This window comes from Bos indicus, chromosome 3, assembly GCF_029378745.1.
Source record: "Bos indicus isolate NIAB-ARS_2022 breed Sahiwal x Tharparkar chromosome 3, NIAB-ARS_B.indTharparkar_mat_pri_1.0, whole genome shotgun sequence".
Lineage (NCBI taxonomy): Eukaryota > Metazoa > Chordata > Mammalia > Artiodactyla > Bovidae > Bos > Bos indicus.
In genome coordinates this window covers 7,686,008-7,702,764 of record NC_091762.1, presented here as the reverse complement: position 1 = coordinate 7,702,764, position 16,757 = coordinate 7,686,008, and the positions used below count along the sequence as shown (strand labels likewise).

Here is a 16,757-nt window from a genome sequence, read left to right as displayed (position 1 = left end):
TTTTTTCAGTATTAGTATTATTTGAGGATCTTCGTCACTCAAAATCAGCATTTGTGGAAGTTATATAATACACAATTGGAAAAAGAGTGGGAGTTACTTTTGTTGCCTTTTTATATACAAGAATGAGATTATTCCCATGTACAATTGACAGCTTCATCTTTTTTTCCCATTCAGCTAAAAGTGCCCTGAATCCTCATGAGAGTTTTTTAAGACTATGCATAATAAGTTATGACCTTAATCTTTTAATGTATTTTAAGTAATACTTTCATGCAATAAATTATTCCTCAAATGAGTTTTTGGTAGGGAAATTATGAGGGATTAAATTTATTTTTGTGAAAAATGAGAATGTATTTCCCATTGGAAATTTTTCTCACATAATATAAGACCCTCTGAAACTAGGTAACTATCCAAGTGAGAGTCTAGAATCTATTATTAAAACTTGCTTGTGATTCTACTCCCTTCCCCCCTTTTTTTGCAATATCTTTCCTTACTATAAGTGAAACTACCTTCAGATCTTGCTTCAGATAGGATCAAAACATGATTATCTTCTCTTTTCATTGATCTTAATCATTCCTCCCTCACTCCCCCGTTTCCCCATTTAATGAATGAAATCACTTTTGAAGGAGACTTTTTTGTTTAGGAGTTTCTTTTCAACAATGCATTTTGGTTGCCAAGGGTGAAAACCAGCATGAACCTTTATCGTACAGACTTGACTCTAAAGGCTGCTATAAAAACATTTCCTATTTAACAGTAAGAATTGTTTAATGTGTAAAGCAGAGATGTTTTCTTTTGCATCTTTTTTAAAAAAGAAATATTTCTTATTTTGAATTATACCACATTTCTAGTGGGTGGTTTTGTTTTTCTAAGTGAATAGTGATGTTCATTACTTTTTTTTCTGGGGTAGTGTCAAAGTCTATGCAGGAAGAGCATGGTGATTTTGGGCACCTCTTCTTTTTCATTTTCCTTATCTTTTTCACTTGAAGGAGTAAAATAGCTGTTTCTTCCTGAGTGAAGTGAATTAGAGACATAATCACCTTTAAAAAATTTTTATTTATATTTATAACTATAACGCATCCTTATAACTGAGCCCATTTTACTAAAATATACATGAATATGTGTCTATATTAACCTATATAGATGAGAAAAAATTGTAAACTGGTTTAGTGGAAGCTTTATTTTCAAAGTAAACTTCTAAAAAATGATGCCCCAAGATAGAACAAGTTTATTCTTTCATTGAACTTCTGAAAAGCCTGCATCTTTCAAATTGGACCTTGTAAAAAACAAAAGATATTGCCTAATAGAAAGACTTCTGGTTGCATTTAACATTCTTCCTCAAGAGTTCTCTTTATTTCCCTTGTAAGGTATTAGATCTGATTCAGATTAAGTGCCAGGAATTCTACGTCAGTTGATGTCGTTTGACAGGCATGTAATTGCATGCCAGTGTGTAATCGACAGTGTAAGGAAGTCCAATTGTTGCTTGTTTTTCAACCATAGTTAATCATCTAAGGTTTAAAATACCTGTTCCATACATAATACCACCGTCATCTTGCTTGTTTCTTATTCTTTTAAACTGTCAAACCCTATGCCAGTTCAGTTCAGTTGCTTAGTCATGTCCAACTCTTTGCAACCCCATGGACTGCAGCACACCAGGCTTCCCTGTCCATCACCAGCTCTCACAGCTTGCTCAAACTCATGTCCATCGAGTCGGTGATGTCATCCAGCCATCTCATCCTCTGTCGTCCCCTTCTCCTCCTGCCTTCAGTCTTTCCCAGCATCAGTCTTTTCCAGTGAGTCAGTTCTTTGCATCAGGTGGCCAAAGTTTTGGAGTTTCAATTTCTTGATGCTGACCCTATGCGAGATTGAAATAAATTATCTCTAATACCCAAGCATGTCTTTTACTAAGAAAATATGCTTGTCCTTTTTAGTTCAGATTTCTGGTATTTGCATTTTTCTCCCTGTTCTAACACTATATCAAACAAATTTGGAGCTGGTGCCTACTTCTGCAAAAATCAAGCCCTTTATGATTTCTCCTTGCATATGGTTGCAAAAGCTTTTATTGTAATGAGCCTATTTCAGGACTGGTATCAAAGCATGGTAGCCAATATGTATCATTTGCTGTTAGTCTTAAAGCCTCTTTTAAATTCCTTTTAAAAAGAGCTGAATTGAAAGAGTGTGTGTTTCATATTTTGTTCTTAGGAAATGGTTTGAAAAACTCATTTGAAATTAATTTTAGTTTTAAATTCTTTTTATGATTCGTGAAAGCTTCTAACTCAGATTTGATTGGAAATTCTGAAATTGGTAGATCTGGTTTTTAGAACCGAGTGATATACCTTTCTTAAGCCATAAAACTGATATAGAAGAGACTCAAAGTTCTTAAGTTTTGGAGCATAGAAGTTTTTTTTTTTTTAATTATCAAATTGTTTATAAATTCTTTGGTTATTAGAAGCAACTTTTTAAATTGTCTTAATGAGGTTTTCATATTTCTGCAGAACTCTTACCAAATAGCCTCAGCCATTAATAGATAACTGTGATCAATTTAAAATGTTTTTTCAGTTTCGAAAGGACTATCTCAATGCTCAGAAATTTGAAAAACAAACAGGGAGAAGTCATCTCTAGTCATCCACTAGTTTAATGAAATCATTGAAGCTTATGTGTGGGTTTCATTTATTTTAAGAAATACATCTTATATTATTGCAACAAAGATTATGTAAATTTCTATAGAAGATAAGCATTTATATTTAAATCAAGTTTTACTAATTAGAATTTCATTTGGCTGTTATCCCCCAGATTCAGATAGCAACAGATGAACCCCCTTTAATTTTGTCTTTGAAGGATTCCTAAGGCTCTGTTACCTAGCTGTGGCAATGATATGCAGCTAGGATAAGGGTTTTGACCACAATGTGGAAAATAGAGATCAAGTAGTGAGGAAGACGTGTGCCTAGGTTACTGTGGGAATGTCTGGATACTTACATTAGGATTTTACTCCGATTTTGATTTGAGGTTCCATAGTGGAATTAACCATTTTATTGTTTAGTGTTTATCCCATTCCCCCTCAAAAAACATTTTTATTACCTCTGTCAATATGTTCAAGAAAGCACTCATTGTCTTGTACTGATTAGATGAGTTGTTCCTTCTTACAGTGATTTGGTATGAGTAGGAGGGAATCCTACTTCCTTTGTCAACATTTAAACATTTCTGAAAGATGCTATTGTGCACTGACATCAAGGCATTTTTTTAAAAATTACTGATCTTTTTGAAAAAACAAAGGACTCAGTCAGTTACAGAAACAGGTGTTGGACCACCCTTGTTCTCTGAATTACAACACTGTAGTGCTAACACATAAGTATCTGCCCACCTGGAACTGAAATTGTCCATGGGAAATAAAATAGAAATGTCGAAGTTTCATGACTTATCTTTTCATCAACAGTCATAGGTGTTTAATATTAGATGATTATACATTTGTATGTGTTTTTTCTTTGCTTTCTTTTTTGTGATAAGTCTTTAAGTTTCTAAAGTTAGTTAGCAGAATCTTATCAGTGAAGCTTAGTGATCCTAGTCACTCAAATTTAAACTATTTCAATACTAAACTGAACTTAATGAATTCTCTCACATAGAGAACGTCGTGTTATTTTTCCTTGTGAAAAACTATCAGGAGCTAATGAACAGGAACTAAACCCGCCTGCAGAATTAAGTTCCTTTTATAACTTGTCCATTTATTTTAGCTTTGTTATTTAATCTCACTCTTAACAAAGTTTTGCAACATGACCTTGGAAACACTATTTGTTTCAGATAATACAGCATTTTGAAATTCTTGAATAAATATATAGCTTCCAGTTAAGGTTTTTGATGTACTTTTGCCTCCTTAATTTTACAGATGAAGAAATTTAGATTCAGAGAATTATATAACATCACACAACTTACGTGACAGAAGTCTAGAAGCCAAATCATCTTCCATTTCAGGCTAGTGCTTTATTCACTGCACTGTACTGCATCTTCATTTTCAATAAATGAGATTATAGTGTCTTAAAAGGGAGTTCTAGAAACGTGCAAACCAGTAGCCACAAATTAACATATCACTACGAAGTGGTGTATTACTTTATTATATGAAATTTAAGAGAAGTTGAAATGTTTCTAAACCAGAATGGGCTATAGTATTTTTACTAAAAGATTATATAAAGGTATCTAAATAATATCTAAATTTATATGGTATCCGTAACTTTATTTTGGTCATAGAAATGACCCTTACTAAGGAGTCAATACCCCCAGGAGTTTGAATACTCCCATTCCACTTCTCCTGAGGAGACATTCTAAACTATCAGCCATGCCATTTGTGGTGGTGGTGGTTTAGTCGCTAAGTCGTGTCCGACTCTTGTGACCCCATGGACTGTAGCCTGCCAGGCTCCTCTGTCCGTGGGATTCTCCAAGCAAGAACACTGGAGTGGGTTGCCATTTCCTTCTGCAGGGGATCTTCCTGACCCTGGAATTGAACCTGGGTCTCCTGCATTGCAGACAGATTCGTGTTGGAGGGAGGTGCTATTACAGCATTTGGAGATAGGTGGGGAGAAATATAGTACAAGATTTTATTTATTTCACTTTTGAATTTATGGGTTTAAAATATCTTACTGACCAAGTCACCTACCCTCCCATTGTTTACCACCAAAGAACTGCTAAGTGGAGTTGTTAAGGCCCTGTCCGTAATAACCTACAGAATAAAGGGGAAAGCAGAGGAGCGATAGGTTTTTGTTGGAGACGAAGGCTCAAAGGACCATTTCCCAAAAGAAGTTTATCCTCTAGAGCGTCACAGTGTTCATTATAGTAGCCACTAATCTTCAACTCTAACTGGTCCTAATGGAGATGTGTTGTAAGAGCAAACTACACACCAGAGTTTGAAGACTAAGAACTTGAAGAAAAAAAGTAAAATAGCTCAATAATTTTTACACTGATTACATACAAATTGAATGATAGTATTTTTAATATGTTGGGTAAAGAAAATAGATTATTAAACTTAATTTCACCCATTTCTTTTTACTTTTTTATTACTAGAAAGTTTACATGTGACTTGCATATATGGTTCACAATATATTGACCTTAGGCAACATGCTTAGAGCTAAGATTTCTAAGTTAATTGGGTTGAGTCTTGAAGCTGAACCAAAACCTTCTATGGGGACATTATGGGGACATTACCTGAGGACACTGATTTGTCTTTTTTTCATAATGTATGGTAAAAGTGAATCAAGCCTTCTCAGAGTTCAACTTCATCTTGGAACTTGGAGTGCCTAAAGGGAGTGGATGGCCAGCATGCCACTTAAACATATCTTCTAAATATCTTATCTCTTATCCACACTTATGATGAGAGCCTAGAGTACTAGCCTTCTGTATTGCTAACTCAGGGTGATTCCGTATGCTTTAGAAACCTAATAGATGGTAAGGTTGACATCTTATTTTGAAGGTTGACTTTCCTAACAATTTTTACCTGGATGAAGGAATAATGTACTTATGGATACCTTCAGGCAAAGTCAGGCTCATCCTCAAGGAACAGCATTTGAACACTCAGTGAAATCTGGAAAATTCCACTGAATTCCTGTAATACTGTTTCTCTGTATTATTTTTATGTGTACACGTATAATACCTTCTTTAGGTAAGTTTCTTGAGAATAGTGAGGGACTTTTTTTAATTCACTCTTTATCCTTTTGGTGTTTTGCATATAATAAATTTATAAAGCATTTTGAATTTAACTGAGCCACAACTTGATCAAACTAAAGAAAATTGTTTTCTCATCAGACATACATTAATAGTAAGTGAGGTACTTTGTTACAACTGCACATGTTTGTGGATGTATACCCAGGAATATGTAACAATGAGAGACGTCTAAAAATCTGATCATAATTAAAGACCAATTTTAGGCTTCTAATTAAACGGTTTTTAATCACAATAATATAAATGTTTTAAAGTACTTCTGGCAATTCTCCTTCAATATTCCCAGTGATTTCATTAAGCCTATTCACCCTGCAACAGCTGCAAGTTATTCCAAACATCTGTACTGAATTCCCATGCTGTATAAGCCCATTTGAAAACAACTCTCTCACCCCATTAACGGCATCAGTAATTCTCTTATTACTTTTCTAACCAACAGTTATGAAGAAATTTGTATATCAAAGAGTGAAAAGTTTTTTTTTCAAAATTGATTCTCTATGGTCATGAACATAATGCTTTACCCTTCCAGATTTCTGATTTTAAAAAGTTAATTTCTTAAATACTTAAAGGTACATAGTTTATTAAATACTCAAGAAAGAATTCTCTTAGATTTTAAGTTTTATTTGCTGATATAAAGACTTAAAATATTCTGGTTAAAATTATTTCATAAATTTTAAACAGTTTAAAAAGTATGGTGAGGTCAAGACATCACTGTCTTATTCCTCAGCTTCTTTAATGTTAGTGAATGTTTTTGTCTGCTTCTTTCCTTCATTTTCTGCTGTGAGACAAGCACAAAATTATTGAACCCATTACCTATGTATTTCATAGCTTACTCCAATACTGCTTTAAGGCACCTGTCTGGAACTAAAGAAATTTGACAGACTAAGATGGTTGCTCTTCTGTAGAGGAGTAGTGAAAAAGACCATTTTATGAGCTTCATGAGCTGAGAGTTAATATTTTCAGTAAACCAATAAGTTGAATATAATCCTTTGTATTTAAATTTCAACTTATTGCATTGTATTATATTAAGTCCAAAAGACCACACAGTATGGTAGGAAGTTTAAATGTTACTTAAGAATCGAATTTCTGTTTATACTTTTAGAAAGAAGATTAAGAGTAATGACAACAAATGAAGTCAAAATAGTTTGATTAAAGGAAGCAAATAATTGTAGTTTATTAAAAGAATATCTCCTTAATCTTACAGTATGTGCTAATTTTTTGCTTTGCAAGTACATAAATTTATGTATTACCTGAGATATGCTCATTCTGTAAAAGTTTTATGTAAAATTAATGAACTTTAGCTCCATAAGAACATTTAAAAATTAAAACTAATGTTTGAAAAATGAGAACTTTCATAATTCCCATAGGAAAGACTATAAGAAATAATGTATCAGAAAGAAATATTACTCATTACTCATTTTTTAAGCTCTTTCATTTCTACCGCAGAAATCATTTAAATTTTTTCAAAAAGGTTTAACAACAGTCCTGCCTAGAAAATAAATTTGAGACTTTTAGTATTATTTCATGGTGATACTATTCTAAATATATGTTTAATCAGTAACTAGATTTACTGTGAAATTATTTCTGAAATTTTTAGCTACACTGTCAGATTAATGGCTAACTTATTTTCTTTTTTAAATTTAATTTTTATTTTATTTTGAAGTATGGTTGATTTACAATGCTGATTTAGTTTCAGGTGTATAGCAAAGTGATTCAGTGATACGTACATTGTTTTTCAGATTCTCTTCCCATATAGGTTATTGGAGAATATTGAATAAAGTTCCCTGTCCCATACACTAGACTGGTCCTTGTTGATTATCTGTTTTATATGTAATAGTGTGTATGTGTTAATTTCAAACTGATCTCAGTAATTTCAAGAAGCAGTATTATTTCATTAAACAATCTAACTGTCTCTGTCCATTGATTAACCTATCCTGAGGATTTACTAATCTATTATTTTGTTCAGGTGTATGTGAAACTCTTTCTGTACATGTGCTTGAGCTCACAATAAGTATTAATGCATTTATTACCTTACATATGGCAATACATTTGCTGTATAACCCTGGTAACATTGTTATGATGTTTTAGTATAAAATTACTAGTAGAGAGACCACTGTGTCAATCACCTGTACATTATTCCATCCTATTAAACAACAGAGATCCTTAACTGTCATAAAATAATTTTCTAGTTTGTCATACATACGAAGTATTTGAGTGTAATTATAAGAAGTAATTTTTAAAGTCAGTCAGTCTTAAGTGACCAAGCATATTCTTCAGTCTCAACATTCCCCTCTACCCCTACCCCCAGTATACCCTCACCCCCAGTATATTTTAGGCAAGCCTGAATTTGGATTTCTACTCATAGTTTTGGCAGTCCTAGTGAGTGTAGTGAACAAAGCTAGTGGAGGTGTTGGAATTCCAGTTAAGCTATTTCAAATCCTGAAGATGATGCTGTAAAAGTGCTGCACTCAATATGCCAGTAAATATGGAAAACTCAGCAGTGGCCACAGAACTGGAAAAGGTCAGTTTTCATTCCAATCCCAAAGAAAGGCAATGCCAAAGAATGCTCAAACTGCCGCACAATTGCACTCATCTCACACGCTAGTAAAGTCATGCTCAAAATTCTCCAAGCCAGGCTTCAGCAATACATGAACCATTAACTTCCAGATGTTCAAGCTGGCTTTAGAAAAGGCAGAGGAACCAGAGATCAAATTGGCAACATCCGCAGGATCATCGAAAAAGCAAGAGAGTTCCAGAAAAACATCTATTTCTGCTTTATTGACTATGCCGAAGCCTTTGACTGTGTGGATCACAATGAACTTTGGAAAATTGCTCAAGAGATGGGAATACCAGACCACCTGACCTGCCTCTTGAGAAATCTGTATGCAGGTCAGGAAGCAACAGTTAGAACTGTACATGGAACAACTGACTGGTTCTAGATAGGAAAAGGAGTACGTCAAGGTTGTATATTGTCACTCTGCTTATTTAACGGATATGTAGAGTACATCATGAGAAATGCTGGGCTTGAGGAAGCACAAGCTAGAATCAAGATTGCTGGGAGAAATATCAATAACCTCAGATATGTATTTGATACCACCCTTATGGCACAAAGTGAAGAGGAACTAAAAAGCCTCTTGATGAAAGTGAAAGAGGAGAGTGAAAAAGCTGGCTTAAAGCTCAACATTAAGAAAACTAAGATCATGGCATCTGGTCCCATCGCTTCATAGGAAATAGATGGGGAAACAGTGGAAACAGTGTCAGACTTTATTTTAGGGGGCTCCAGAATCACTGCAGATGGTGACTGCAGCCATGAAATTAAAAGACACTTACTCCTTGGAAGGAAAGTTATGACCAACCTAGATAGCATATTAAAAAGCAGAGACATTACTTTGCCGACAAAGGTCTGTCTAGTCAAGGCTATGGTTTTTCCTGTGGTCATGTATGGATGTGAGAGTTGGACTGTGAAGAAAGCTGAGTGCCAAAGAATTGATGGTTTTGAACTGTGGTGCTGGAGAAGATTCTTGAGAGTCCCTTGGACTGCAAGGAGATCCAACCAGTCCATCCTAAAGGAGACCAGTCCTGGGTGTTCATTGGAAGGACTGATGCTAAAGCTGAAACTCCAGTACTTTGGCCACCTCATGCGAAGAGTTGACTCATTAGAAAATACTCTGATGCTGGGAGGGATTGGGGGCAGGAGGAGAAGGGGACGACAGAGGATGAGATGGCTGGATGGCATCACTGACCCAATGCACATGAGTTCGGGTGAACTCCGGGAGTTGGTGATGGACAGGGAGGCCTGGTGTGCTGCGATTCATGGGGTCACAAAGAGTCGAATGCAACTGGGTGACTGAACTGAACTGAATGTGTGTAGCAGACAGCAGCTTTTTTAGATTTGAACTTGTTCTTGAATCACTTATGAGTAAATGAATGAATAGATAAATAAATGGCTAAAGTAGGTACTCACCTAAAGTTTGGTGGTTTCAAACCACTGTTAGTCAATTCAGTCGCTCAGTCATGTCCGACTCTTTGCTACCCCGTGAACTGCAGCACGCCAGGCCTCCCTGTCCATCACCAGCTCCCGGAGTCCGCCCAAACCCATGTCCATTGAGTCAGGGATGCCATCCAACCATCTCATCCTCTGTCATCCCCTTCTCCTCCTGCCCCAGTCTTTCCCAGCATCAGGGTCTTTTCCAGTGAGTCAGCTCTTCACATCAGGTGGCCAAAGTATTGGAGTTTCAGCTTCAGCATCAGTCCTTCCAGTGAACACCCAGGACTGATCTCCTTTAGGATGGACTGGTTGGATCTCCTTGCAGTCCAGAGGACTTTTTCAAGAGTCTTCTCCAATACCACAGTCAAAAGCATCAATTCTTCTGTGTTCAGCTTTCTTTATAGTCCAACTCTCACATCCATACATGACCACTGGAAAAACCATAGCCTTGACTAGACGAACCTTTGTTGGCAAAGTAATGTCTCTGCTTTTTAATATGATGTCTAGGTTGGTCATAACTTTCCTTCCAAGGAGTAAGCGTCTTTTAAATTCATGGCTGCAGTCACCATTTGCAGTGATTTTGGAGCCCAGAAAAATAAAGTCAGCCACTGTTTCCACTGATTCCCCATCTATTTGCCATGAAGTGAAGTTCAAACCACTGTACTGTAATTTTATTTTTAAAATTTTGATTTCATTTTCTAGAAAAGTTTTATATTCAGGGAGTTGTCATTCAGTTGTACTTTAATCATTCTGTGACTGCCCACAAATGAGTCATACATTTATTTCCTCTTTGTGAACAAAGAAAATCATTTAACAGTTCTCAGTTTTCTTCATGAACAAGGTATATCATGGTAGCTTTGAAATAGTAGATTCAAAGATTTATAGGACTGTCTTCACTACTCATAAAACATCTAAGAATAATTCCTAATATATAAGATTCAGTTCAGTTCAGTTCAGTCACTCAGTCATGTCCGACTCTTTGTGACCCCATGAATCTCAGCACACCAGGCGCCCGGAGTTCACTCAGACTCAACGTCCATCTAGTCAGTGATGCCATCCAGCCATCTCATCCTCTGTCGTCCCCTTCTCCTCCTGCCCCCAATCCCTCCCAGCATCAGGGTCTTTTCCAGCAAGTCGGCTCTTTGCATCAAGTGGCCAAAGTATCGGAGCTTCACCTTCAGCATTAGTCCTTCCAGTGAACACCCAGGACTGATCTCCTTTAGGATTGACTGGTTTGATCTCCTTGCAGTCCAAGGGACTCTGAAGAGTTTTCTCCAACACCACAGTTTGAAAGCATCAATTTTTTGGCGCTCCATCTTCTTTATGGTCCAACTCTTGCATTTATATATAACTACTGGAAAAACCATAGCTTTGACTACATGGACTTTTGTTGGCAAAGTATTGTTTCTGCTTTTTAATATGCTGTCTAGGTTTGTCATAGCTTTTCTTCCAAGGAGCAAGTGCCTTTTAGTTTCATGGCTGCAGTCACCAGCTGAGGTGGTTTTGGAGCCCCAGAAAATAAAGTCTTTAACTATTTCCATTGTTTCCCCATCTATTTGCCATGAAGTGATAGGACTGGATACCATGATCTTAATTTTTTGAGTGTTGAGTTTTAAGCCAGCTTTTTTACTCTCCTTTTTCATCTTCATCAAGAGGCTCTTTAGTTCCTGTTTGCTTTCTGCCATAAGGGTGGTGTCATCTGCATATCTGAGGTTATTGATATTTCTCCTGGCAATCTTGATTCCATCTTGAGCTTCATCGAGCCTGACATTTTGCATGATGTACTCTGCATATAAGTTAAATAAGCAGAGTAAGTAGAAGTACATGAGAGGAGCTAATGTGGACTTAAGCTTGGGAATGAAAAGGGGGCATATTTCGTGCTGAAGGTAAGAACGAAGGAGTCCAAGATGATTTTAGATTTCTATTTGGATAACTAGATGGAAATTGATGAGTTAACAAAAGTAGAAAACCCAGGAGAAGATAAACTGTCATTTAAGAATACTGTTATAGATATTCCAGTGGAGATGGTTAGTGAAAAATTGTAAATATGGGTCTTCAGTTAATGTTTGGGAGGTTTGAGCCAGACATATACTTCAAGTCATGGGACTAGATGAGAATTGGGTTGAAAAAAGATTTGCCACTAAGAAACACCAATTGTCAATGTGGAATGTGGTGGAAGAGAAGGGAACAGTAACACTGGAGGGAAATGAGAACTAAGAGACTTTGAGGGGGAAAGTTGCATGTCAAATGCTGCAGAGAGAAATCTAGCCTGAGGACTAAATAAAAGCAAGTGGCTTGGACAATCGGAATGTAATATTTTTGAGGACAGTTTCAATAGTGTGGTAGTGACAGAGTTAGTTTTCATTACTGTGGGCATCAAACGGAAGATGAGGAAGCCCATTGATTTATGACTCTGTTGTAGTTTATCTAAAATAATGCCATTGTTAACTTAATGTTTTTGAAAAATGTTAGGTCAGACATTAACTGGCAATGTCAAATATGTCAGAAATGGAATTGCAGCTCTGTCCTAGTAGTGTTTCTTGATTGTAAACAACAGAAACCTACTGTAAGTTAAAGCAGAAACTGCTGACATTAAGCAGAAAAGGAATTTATTGGAAGTCTATTTGGTAGTTCACAGATACCATGGAAGACTGGAGAATTCAGCTTAGAATATGGTGGGAACCAAAGGAAGCCACACAGCAAAGAACACAGCCATTGTCTCAGCTCAAGAAGTTGGGTTAGGATAACCCACCACTGGATACCCCACAGATTGCTAGCACTGCTGTCAGTGGCTGACTCTTCACTGCTATGAATAATCTGTATGTCTCTGAGTCTTTTTTCACTAATGCCTGAGCCTTTCAAATTTAAAAGGAGTATCTGATTGGCCAAGCTTATGTCACATGTCCATGCCCTAGTTGCCAAAGAGCTGGGAGAGAGGCTTCGTCTCCTAGCATCAGGCTTCAGTAGTTGAAGATATTTTCTGCACAAAAACCCACTCAGTGGTAATACCAACAAATAGAAAAGCTTTTGGGATGCAGGATAGCCATAACCACCAGCTAATACTATAAAAATTAAGTGCCAAGTCTTAAAGATTTAGGGAAACTAATTTGAAATTCACATGACTAAAATAAACAATACTTATTAAGCTTAGGAATGTAATCTATGGCTTGCCTTACAAATATTAAATATCAAGAGTATTAAATTAAAGACTTTAATCTCTCCTGCTTTGTACCTTATAGTATACGCCCTTCAGTGTCCTCTCTTTCCAGATATCTGGGCCCCTGTAACCTACACTGGGATTCATTATGGCAGCCTGGGCAAACCAAATGGAGGCAACACTGTTGAACCTAGTAGTAGGAGCACATGTCTAGGAATGAGATTAGTCTCAGCTAGACCTGATGCTAAAGCTGAAACTCCAGTACTTTGGCCACCTCATGTAAAGAATTGACTCATTGGAAAAGACTCTGATGCTAGGAAGAATTGGGGGCAGGAGGAGAAGGGGAGACAGAGGATGAGATGGCTGGATGGCATCACTGACTCAATGGACGTGAGTCTTAGTGAACTCCGGGAGTTGGTGATGGACAGGGAGGGCTGGCGTGCTGCGATTCATGGGGTCGCAAAGAGTCGGACACGACTGAGCGACTGAACTGAACTGAACTGAGACCTGAATGGATATAAGGAGTAGCTGTGACCCTTTGGACGGGGAGGGAGAAAAATACCACTTTGCAGAAGAGAAAATTGGGTTGAGGCTGGGGTGGGAAAGTGCTTTGGGCCACAGAGGAAGCTGAGTGGCTGGGCCAGGCCAGGAATTGGCGGGGGTAGGAGAATAACAGTGGAGGGAAGCAGAGAAAGGCAGATGTTGTACAGATAGTAGCTGCCCAGATTCTTCAAATGACTAGGCCTGTGAGAAACTTTTTTTCTTGGTACTAGGATTTAACTTGATTTTTAAATGTGTTTCCTTGCCAGAAGACCATTATGAAGTCTGCCCACAGAAGAAAAGACCCTTTATCTATGTAATTCAAATAAAACTAGACATTTTTTTTCTTACCCTTTTAAAAGACTAATTTTGGCATAGTGGCACATCCAAAAGAAATGCAAATCCAAAACTTCAAAAACTTGATAAGTAATATAGCCTTTTAATGGAGTCTCTTGAAAAAACTGGAAAGGGAATATTAATAGGCAGGAAAACATCCTCTTGCCTCCAACCACCACTCCCTGCCCCCAACACACAGTCACTGCGTTAGTCTCTCTTCTGTCACACAAAGCCCACAGCTCAGGCTAGCCCTCTTTACTCAATTCTTTTCTACCCTTCCAACTTCCAGACTTCTCCCCCTCTGCTAAACTAATACTTTTTAAAAAATGTAAGCCAGTGTAGCTTCTTCCAACTCTCGTCTCCACCTATAACCTCACCCCTCCCACACACACTATCAGCAGTGCTAAAAAAAAAAAAATCCTTAGAAGAAGCACAGAGATAGGAGTAGAAGCTCTGAATACTTAAACCTCTGTTATTTCTCTCTCGCCATTTTTTTAAATTAAAAGAAGTGAAATACCAGAGTGTATTCCTTTCTTGGTTGAATTTATAGAGAGTATCTATGACAGTTGACACCAGTGTTTGTGAAAAAGAATGAGAGATCCCAATAGAAAAACCAAAATCCATGGGGACCAAATCATAAAAGAGCTTTCATTTCTAGGCTCAGGAATTTAGATCAGCTGTGTCTGTCACCCTCAGTTTCTTTTATTCAGCTGTGGAAAGTGGTTCTCCACTATGAGGTGGAACGGAATAAACTTAGACAGCTGTCACTGCCCGCTTTGTAATTTGCCTTGTCAAGTCCAGTCTTTCCTAAAATGTACTTTATGGATATTTTCCAGCCCCTCATATTTCTTTGTGTGAAACCAAGATCAAAATTGCTTTGGAAAGAAAAGGATCAAGATCTGTAGTGAAGAGTGGGGAAATATCCAAACACTGAGAATCATTCCAGGAGAATAGATTAAGTAGGACTCCTCTTCCACCGCAGAAGATTGTAGAGTCATAGATATGAAGGAATCAGCTAGAATCATATCCCTCCATGTTCCCTCCCCTGTTTACACACATAGGACATTTGAGACTACTCTTGTACAAGTCAAAGTGAAAGTCACTCAGTCGTGTCCAACTCTTTGCACCCCCATGGACTATAATTCTCCAGGCCACAATACTGGACTGGATAGCCTTTCACTTCTCCAGGGGATCTTCCCAACTGTGGATCGAACCCAGATCTCCCGCATTGTGGGCGGATTCTTTACTAGTTGAGCCACAAGGGAAGCCCAAGAATACTGGAGTGGGTAGCCCATCCCTTCCCCGGTGGATCTTCCTGACCCAGGAACCGAACCAGGGTCTCCTGCACTGCAGGCAGATTCTTTACCAACTGAGCTCCAGGGAAGCCCCAAACTGGGGAATGTGGCCATCGATCCCGCTACCACTCACATGCTAAGCAAGTCCTCTACCATTTGAGCTAATCCCCCACTCCACTCTTGTACAAGTTTACTTCATTTCTAGAGCCAGCTGCCTAGTTTAAAAAAAATTTTTGGTCTCCACCCAACATTTTCCCCAATTTTTCCAACAAAAAAATAAAGTAATTCTCTTAGATACCAATATTTAACTTTTTGCTTGAAGTGTTTCCTAATTAATCTCTTTTTTCAGAAAACTTGATTCAATTTTCTGTAGACACAGACCCTTCCTCTGTCCCATCCCATCCTTTGCTTTGGTAGCATATCTGTAGTTTGCAATTTAATTCTCAGGAAATTCACTTCCTGCCAGTAGTCCTGAGTAAAGTCAATTTTTAAAATAAAACATCTTGTAAACATTATGTCTGACAGACTCTCATATGGTTAAACTCTATACGTTTAGTGTTTGATCTTTCTCCTTAATAAGACATTTTTCTGACGCTACACTCTCAGCACACAACAAATGATGATTGATAACAAGTCTCAGGAATCCTAATGTATTTGCCTAAATCACACATGGTCCACCTTTGAAAAAGCTCTGTATTATAGCTGACAAAGTTTTGAAGTTTGATGAGCTCAGATTACTGAATGAAGAAATAGGAAGTATAAGGTCAGAGACTTCCTAGCACTCTACTTATTCAAGGCACATAACCAACATTTTGTTCTAAGAGCTTTCTTTAGGGAAAACAATCCCACCCTGGTTTAGAAACACTTTCCCTGAAGCCCTCATCAAGACAGAAGAATGACTGGGGGGCTACTGTCTTATTCTTGGGAAAGTTTACAAGGAATCATTTTGGCTGTGAAACTCAAAATTAATTCTGGATTTGAAAGAGGCATACGTAACGGTGTTGTTGTTGTTCAGCTGCTAGGTTGTGTCTGACTCTTCATGACCCCCTGAACTGGAGCACGCCAGGCTTCCCTGTCCTTCACGATATCCCAGAGTTTGCGCAAATTCTTGTCCATTGAGTCAGTGATGCCATCCAACTATTTCTTCCTCTGTCGTCCCCTTCTCCTTTTGCCCTCAGTCTTTCCCAGCGTCAGGGTCTTTTCCAATGAGTTGGCCGTTCTCATCAGGTGGTCTAAGTATTGGAGCTTCAGCTTCAGCAACAGTCCTTCCAATGAATATTCAGGGTTGATTTCCTTTAGGATTGGCTGGTTTGATCTTCTTACTGTCCTAGGGTCTCTCAAAACTCTTCACCAAACTATGAGGTTGACCATTATGAAATTACTGAGATTTGACTCACCATAAAAATGACAGTTTTGTATGGTTCAATCATGCCCTTTTTGTGTGAATAAAAGAGTTCAGCACAGAGCTATAACAGAGTGAAGTAAGTCAGAAAGAAAAAATAAATATCCCGTATTAACACACATATATGGAATTTAGAAAAATGGTACTGATGAACCTGTTTGCAGGGCAAGTGGAGATGCAGGCATGGAGAACAGACTTATGGACATGAGGCGGGGATATGGAAGATGAGGATGGGAAGAATGGAGAGGGTAGCATGGAAACATGTACACTAACTTATGTAAAACAGATAGCCAGTGGGAATATGTTGTATGGCTCAGGGAACTTAAGCCGGGGCTCTGTGACTAC

General features: G+C 37.6%; 1 protein-coding gene and 1 pseudogene across 2 annotated transcripts in view; both read left to right on the top strand.

Annotated features, from left to right (window-relative positions):
* ATF6 (activating transcription factor 6) overlaps nt 1-16,757 on the top strand; it is a 247,054-nt gene that overhangs the window by 152,817 nt on the left and 77,480 nt on the right. The gene's annotated exons all lie outside the window — the stretch shown is intronic.
* LOC139180694 (proteasome activator complex subunit 3 pseudogene) overlaps nt 1-16,757 on the top strand; it is a 57,054-nt pseudogene extending 40,297 nt beyond the window's left edge.